Here is a 7,500-nt window from a genome sequence, read left to right as displayed (position 1 = left end):
AATTCCCCGCCCCCCCCTCAACACACACCACACCACCCCTCCCCCCCCTCAAAAATCCCCCCCCCCCCTCAACACACACCACACCACACCACCCCTCCCCCCCCCCCCCCCCAAAAAATCCCCCCCCGCCCCCCTCAACACACACCACCCCACCCCCTCCCCCCCCACAACACACACCACACAACCCCTCCCCCCCCCTCAAAAATTCCCCGCCCCCCCCTCAACACACACCACACCACCCCTCCCCCCCCCTCAAAAATCCCCCCCCCCCTCAACACACACCACACCACACCACCCCTCCCCCCCCCCCCCAAAAAAATCCCCCCCCCGCCCCCCTCAACACACACCACCCCACCCCCCCCCCCACAACACACACCACACAACCCCTCCCCCCCCCCTCAAAAATTCCCCGCCCCCCCCTCAACACACACCACACCACCCCTCCCCCCCCCTCAAAAATCCCCCCCCCCCCCCTCCAAATTTTGCCCCCCCCCCCAAAAAATTGGCCCCCCCCCTCAACACACACCACACCACACCACCCCTCCCCCCCCCCCTCCAAAATTCGCCCCCCCCCCCCCCCCCCCCCCCTCAACACACACCACCCCACCCCCCCCCTCAACACACACCACACCACCCCTCCCCCCCCCCTCAAAAATCCCCCCCCCCCTCAACACACACCACAACACCCCTCCCCCCCCGCCCCAAAAATTCGCCCCCCCCTCAACACACACCACACCACACCACCGCTCCCCCCCCCCCCCTCCAAAATTCGCCCCCCCCCCAAAAATTTCCCACCCCTCCCCCCTCAACACACACCACCCCACCCCCCCCCCCCAACACACACCACACCACCCCTCCCCCCCCCCCTCAACACACACCACACCACACCACCCCTCCCCCCCCCTCCAAAATTCGCCCCCCCCCCCCCCCCCTCAACACACACCACCCCACCCCCCCCCTCAACACACACCACACCACCCCTCCCCCCCAAAAAATTTGGCCACCCCCCTCAACACATACCACACCACACCACACCACCCCTCCCCCCCCCCCCCCCCAAAATTCGCCCCCCCCCCCTCAATACACACCTCCCCACCCTTCCCCCCCCCCCCGCCCCCAACACACACCACCCCTCCCCCCCCCCCAAAAATTCGCCCCCCCCCCCCCCCTCAATACACACCTCCCCACCCTTCCCCCCCCCCCTCAACACACACCACACCACACCACACCACCCCTCCCCTTCCCCCCCTCCAAATTTCGCCCCCCCCTCAACACACACCACCCCACCCCTCCCCCCCCCCCTCCAAATTTCGCCCCTTCTCCCCCCCAAAAATTCCCCCCCCCCCCCTCCCTCAACACACACCACACCACACCACCCCTCCCCCCCCCACCCCCCTCAACACACACCACCCCACACCACCCCTCCCCCCCCCAAAAATCCCCCCCCCCAACACACACCTCACCACCCCTCCCCCCCCCTCAAAAATTCCCCCCCCCCCCCCCCCTCAACACACAAAACACCACCCCTCCCCCCCCCCCCTCAAAACACACCACACCACACCACCCCTCCCCCCCCCCCCTCCAAATTTTGCCCCCCCCCCCCCCCCCCAAAAAAATTGGCCCCCCCCTCAACACACACCACACCACACCACCCCTCCCCCCCCCTCCAAAATTCGCCCCCCACCCCCCTCAACACACACCACCCCACACCTCCCCTCCCCCCCCCCAAAAATTTCCCCCCCCCCCCAACACACACCACCACATCCCCCCCCCCCCCTCAAAACACACCACACCACCCCTCCCCCCCCCTCAAAAATCCCCCCCCCCCCCCCCTCAACACACAAAACACCACCCCTCCCCCCCCCCCCCTCAAAAATCCCCCCCCCCAACACACACCACACCACACCACCCCTCCCCCCCCCCCTCCAAATTTTGCCCCCCCCCCCAAAAAATTGGCCCCCCCCTCAACACACACCACCCCTCCCCCCCCCTCCAAAATTCGCCCCCCCCACCCCTCAAAAATCCCCCCCCCCCCCCTCAACACACACCACACCAACCCTCCCCTTCCCCCCTCCAAATTTCGCCTTCCCCTCAACACACACCACCCCACCCCTCCCCCCCCCCCCCCCCCGTCCAAATTTCGCCCCTTCCCCCCCCAAAAATTCGCCCCCCCCCTCAACACACACCACCCCACACCACGCCTCCCCCCCCTCAAAAATTCCCCCCCCCCCCTCAACACACACCACACCACACCACCCCTCCCCCTCCCTCAAAAATCCCCCCCCCTCAACACACACCACACCACCCGTCCCCTTCCCCCCCTCCGAATTTCGCCCCCCCCTCAACACACTCCACCCCACCCCTCCCCCCCCCCCGCCCCCAAAAAATTCGCCCCCCCCCCCCAACACACACCACCCCACCCCCCCCCCCCCCCCCCAAAATTCGGCCACCCCCCTCAACACACACCACACCACACACCCCCTCCCCCCCTCCAAAATTTCCCCCCCCCCCCCCCCCCCGCCCCCAACACAAACCACCCCTCCCACCCCCCCCCAAAAATTCGCGCCCCCCCCCCCCCTCAATACACACCTCCCCACCCCCCCCCCCCTCAACAAACACCACACCACCCCTCCCCGCCCCCTCAAAAATCCCCTCCCCCCCCCCCTCAACACACACCACACCACCCCTCCCCCCCCCCCCCAAAAATCCCCCCCCCCCCCCCCCCCCAACACACACCACCCCAACCCCCCCCCCAACACACACCACACAACCGCTCCCCCCCCCTCAAAAATTCCCCGCCCCCCCCTCAACACACACCACACCACCCCGCCCCCCCCTCAACACACACCACACCACCCCTCCCCCCCCCCTCAACACACCCACACCACCCCACCTCTCCTCCAAAATTCTCCCCCCCCCCCCTCAACACACACCACACCACACCACCCCTCCCCCCCCCTCCAAAATTTGCCCCCCCACCCCCCGGCCCCAACACACACCACCCCTCCCCCCCCCTCCCAAAAATTCGCCCCCCCCCTCAATACACACCTCCCCACCCTTTCCCCCCCCCCCCTCAACACACACCACACCACCCCTCCCCCCCCCCCCCCCAAAAATCCCCCCCCCCCCCAACACACACCACCCCACCCCCCCCCCCAACACACACCACACAACCGCTCCCCCCCCTCAAAAATTCCCCGCCCCCCCCTCAACACACACCACACCACCCCGCCCCCCCCTCAACACACACCACACCACCCCTCCCCCCCCCCTCAACACACCCACACCACCCCACCTCTCCTCCAAAATTCTCCCCCCCCCCCTCAACACACACCACACCACACCACCCCTCCCCCCCCCTCCAAAATTTGCCCCCCACCCCCCGGCCCCAACACACACCACCCCTCCCCCCCCCCCCCAAAAATTCGCCCCCCCCCTCAATACACACCTCCCCACCCTTTCCCCCCCCCCCCTCAACACACACCACACCACCCCTCCCCCCCCTCTCAAAAATCCCCCCCCCCCCCCCTCAACACACACCACACCACCCCTCCCCTTCCCCCCCTCCAAATTTCGCCCACCCCTCAACACACATTACCCCACCCCTCCCCCCCCCCCCCAAAAATTCGCCCCCCCCCCCTCAACACACACCACCCCACACCACACCACCCCTCCCCCCCCCCAAAAAAATCCCCCCCCCCCCCGCCCTCAACACACACCACCCCCCCCCCCTCAACACACACCACACCACACCACCCCTCCCCCCCCCCCCCTCAAAAATCCCCCCCCCCCCTCAACACACACCACACCACACCACACCACACCACCCCTCCCCTTCCCCCCCTCGAAATTTCGCCCCCCCCTCAACACACACCACCCCACCCCTCCCCCCCCCCCGCCCCAAAAATTCGCCCCCCCCTCCAAATTTCGCCCCTTCCCCCCTCGTCACTCCCCCACCCAACCCAACCCCGCGCCACCCCCATGACACGGCACACCCCCCCACCCCACCGCACCCCCCCACGACGCCCCCCCCCCCCCGCACCCCACCTCGAAAAACCCCGCTCCCTCCACGCCACACCACAAATGCCTCCGAAAACCCTGCTCGACCCACCCCACCCCGCGTCACCCCCCCACGACATGGCGCACCCCCCACCCCACCGCACCCCCCAACGACGCCGCCCCGCACCCCACCTCGAAAAACCCCGCTCCCTCCATACCACCCCACCACGCCTCCGAAAACCCCGCTCGACCCACCCCACCTCGCGTCAGCCCCCCACGACACGGCACACCCCCCACACCCCACCGCACCCCCCCACGACGCGGCGCATATCCCCCCCCCCCCCCCCCGCACCCCACCTCGAAAAACCCCGCTCGACCCACCCAACCCCGCGTCACTCCCTCAGGACACGGCGCACCCCCCCACCCCACCGCACCCCCCCACGACGCCCCCCCGCACCCCACCTCGAAAAACCCCGCTCGACCCACCCAACCCCGCGTCACCCCCCCACGACACGGCGCACCCCCCCACCCCACCGCACCCCCCCACGACGCCCCCCCCCGCACCCCACCTCGAAAAACCCCGCTCCATCCACGCCACACCACCACGCCTCCGAAAACCCCGCTCGACCCACCCCACCCCGCGTCTCCCCCCCACGACACGGCGCACCCCCCACCCCACCGCACCCCCCAACGACGACGCCCCGCACCCCACCTCGAAAAACCCCGCTCCCTCCATACCACCCCACCACTCCTCCGAAAACCCCGCTCGACCCACCCCACCTCGCGTCAGCCCCCCACGACACGGCACACCCCCCACACCCCACCGCACCCCCCCACGACGCGGCGCATATCCCCCCCCCCCCCCCCGCACCCCACCTCGAAAAACCCCGCTCGACCCACCCAACCCCGCGTCACTCCCTCAGGACACGGCGCACCCCCCCACCCCACCGCACCCCCCCACGACGCCCCCCCGCACCCCACCTCGAAAAACCCCGCTCGACCCACCCAACCCCGCGTCACCCCCCCACGACACGGCGCACCCCCCCACCCCACCGCACCCCCCCACGACGCCCCCCCCCGCACCCCACCTCGAAAAACCCCGCTCCATCCACGCCACACCACCACGCCTCCGAAAACCCCGCTCGACCCACCCCACCCCGCGTCTCCCCCCCACGACACGGCGCACCCCCCACCCCACCGCACCCCCCAACGACGACGCCCCGCACCCCACCTCGAAAAACCCCGCTCCCTCCATACCACCCCACCACTCCTCCGAAAACCCCGCTCGACCCACCCCACCTCGCGTCAGCCCCCCACGACACGGCACACCCCCCACACCCCACCGCACCCCCCCACGACGCGGCGCATATCCCCCCCCCCCGCACCCCACCTCGAAAAACCCCACTCGACCCACCCAACCCCGCGTCACTCCCCCAGGACACGGCGCACCCCCCCACGACGCGGCGCATATCCCCCCCCCCCCCCCCGCACCCCACCTCAAAAAACCCCGCTCGACCCACCCCACCCCGCGTCACCCCCCCACGACACGGCGCACCCCCCCACCCCACCGCACCCCCCCACGACGCCCCCCCCCGCACCCCACCTCGAAAAACCCCGCTCCCTCCACGCCACACCACCACGCCTCCGAAAACCCCGCTCGACCCACCCCACCCCGCGTCTCCCCCCCACGACACGGCGCACCCCCCCACGACGCCCCCCCGCACCCCACCTCGGAAAACCGCGCTCCCTCCACAGCACCCCACCTCTCCTCCAAAAACCCCGCTCGACCACCCCCACCCCGCGTCACCCCCCAGGACGCCCCCCCGCACCCCACCTCGAAAAACCCCGCTCCCTCCACAGCACCCCACCTCTCCTCCAAAAACCCCGCTTGACCACCCCAACCCCGCGTCACTCCCCCACGACACGGCGCACCCCCCCACGACACGGCGCACCCCCCCACGACGCCCCCCCGCACCCCACCTCGGAAAACCGCGCTCCCTCCACAGCACCCCACCTCTCCTCCAAAAACCCCGCTCGACCACCCCCACCCCGCGTCACCCCCCAGGACGCCCCCCCGCACCCCACCTCGAAAAACCCCGCTCCCTCCACAGCACCCCACCTCTCCTCCAAAAACCCCGCTCGACCCACCCCACCCCGCTCGACCCACCCCACCCCGCGTCACCCCCCCCACGACACGGCGCACCCCCGCACCCCACCTCGAAAAACCCCGCTCCCTCCACAGCACCCCGCCACGCCTCCGAAAACCCCGCTCGACCCACCCCACCCCGCGTCACCCCCCACGACACGGCGCACCCCCCCACCCCACCGCACCCCCCCACGACGCCCCCCCGCACCCCACCTCGAAAAACCGCGCTCCCTCCACAGCACCCCACCTCTCCTCCAAAAACCCCGCTCGACCACCCCCACCCCGCGTCACCCCCCAGGACGCCCCCCCGCACCCCACCTCGAAAAACCCCGCTCCCTCCACAGCACCCCACCTCTCCTCCAAAAACCCCGCTTGACCACCCCAACCCCGCGTCACTCCCCCACGACACGGCGCACCCCCCCACCCCACCGCACCCCCCCACGACGCCCCCCCGCACCCCAGCTCGAAAAACCGCGCTCCCTCCACAGCACCCCACCTCTCCTCCAAAAACCCCGCTCGACCACCCCCACCCCGCGTCACCCCCCCACGACGCCCCCCCGCACTCCACCTCGAAAAACCCCGCTCCCTCCACAGCACCCCACCTCTCCTCCAAAAACCCCACCTCTCCTCCAAAAACCCCGCTTGACCACCCCAACCCCGCGTCACTCCCCCATGACACGGCGCACCCCCCCACGACGCCCCCCCCGCACCCCACCTCGAAAAACCCCGCTCCCTCCACACCACCCCGCCACGCCTCCAAAAAACCGCGCTCGACCCACCCCACCCCGCGTCACGGCGCACCCCCCACCCCACCGCACCCCCCCACGACGCCCCCCCCCCCCACCCCACCTCGAAAGACCGCGCTCCATCCACAGCACCCCACCTCTCCTCCAAAAACCCCGCTCGACCCACCCCACCCCGCGTCACCCCCCCACCACACGGCGCACCCCCCCACGACGCCCCCCCGCACCCCACCTCGAAAAACCCCGCTCCCTCCACAGCACCCCGCCACGCCTCCGAAAACCCCGCTCGACCCACCCCACCCCGCGTCACCCGCCACGACACGGCGCACCCCCCCACAACGCCCCCCCCGCACCCACCTCGAAAAACCCCGCTCCCTCCACGCCTCCGAAAACCCCGCTCGACCCACCCCACCCCGCGTCACCCCCCCCACGACACGGCGCACCCCCGCACCCCACCTCGAAAAACCCCGCTCCCTCCACAGCACCCCGCCACGCCTCCGAAAACCCCGCTCGACCCACCCCACCCCGCGTCACCCCCCACGACACGGCGCACCCCCCCACCCCACCGCACCCCCCCACGACGCCCCCCCCGCACCCCACCTCGAAAAACCC

The sequence above is a fragment of the Lygodium microphyllum genome, chromosome 16, assembly GCF_053477565.2.
Source record: "Lygodium microphyllum isolate KBCC chromosome 16, Lygodium_microphyllum_v1.1.10, whole genome shotgun sequence".
Classification (NCBI taxonomy): Eukaryota; Viridiplantae; Streptophyta; class Polypodiopsida; order Schizaeales; family Lygodiaceae; genus Lygodium; species Lygodium microphyllum.
Note: the sequence above shows the minus strand (reverse complement) of the source record.